The sequence below is a fragment of the Penaeus monodon genome, chromosome 15 (assembly GCF_015228065.2).
Source record: "Penaeus monodon isolate SGIC_2016 chromosome 15, NSTDA_Pmon_1, whole genome shotgun sequence".
In the NCBI taxonomy this organism is placed as follows: Eukaryota; Metazoa; Arthropoda; class Malacostraca; order Decapoda; family Penaeidae; genus Penaeus; species Penaeus monodon.
Genome location: NC_051400.1, coordinates 28319881 through 28320274, shown reverse-complemented (window position 1 = coordinate 28320274; position 394 = coordinate 28319881). Strand labels below are relative to the sequence as shown.

General features: G+C 22.1%; 1 protein-coding gene across 1 annotated transcript in view; it reads right to left on the bottom strand.

Moving 5' to 3' along the window:
• Positions 1–394, bottom strand: part of LOC119581906 — a gene marked incomplete at its 3' end in the record, with an annotated part of 85972 nt that overhangs the window by 49714 nt on the left and 35864 nt on the right.

The following is a 394-nucleotide window of genomic DNA, read 5'->3' as shown; positions in this document are numbered from 1 at the left end:
CAAATGAAACGAGAAAAAGGAAATAAGAAATAAAACCCTTAATTAACAGAATGACAGTAACGCAAAGTATGATATTTAAAAATAAAGTGAAGTATATTGTGACATTTTAAGAAATTAATAGAAAGGTGAATAATACAAATGACAATTAACGTGAAATTAAAAAAGTAACTGTGACAAATGAATTTACATTTTGAAATTATTAATGTACATATCAATAAGATTTAAAGACTAGCAAGAACAGACAAGAGTCAATTTTCACTTCTAAAATAAGTAACATGTAAATTAAGATTTTAAAATCATAATTCATACATTACAAACAAGAACAGATAAATCAAAATTATCTTAAAAGTTCCAAAAACAAAAAGAACAAAACTTAAAAATTAAGATGAATTTT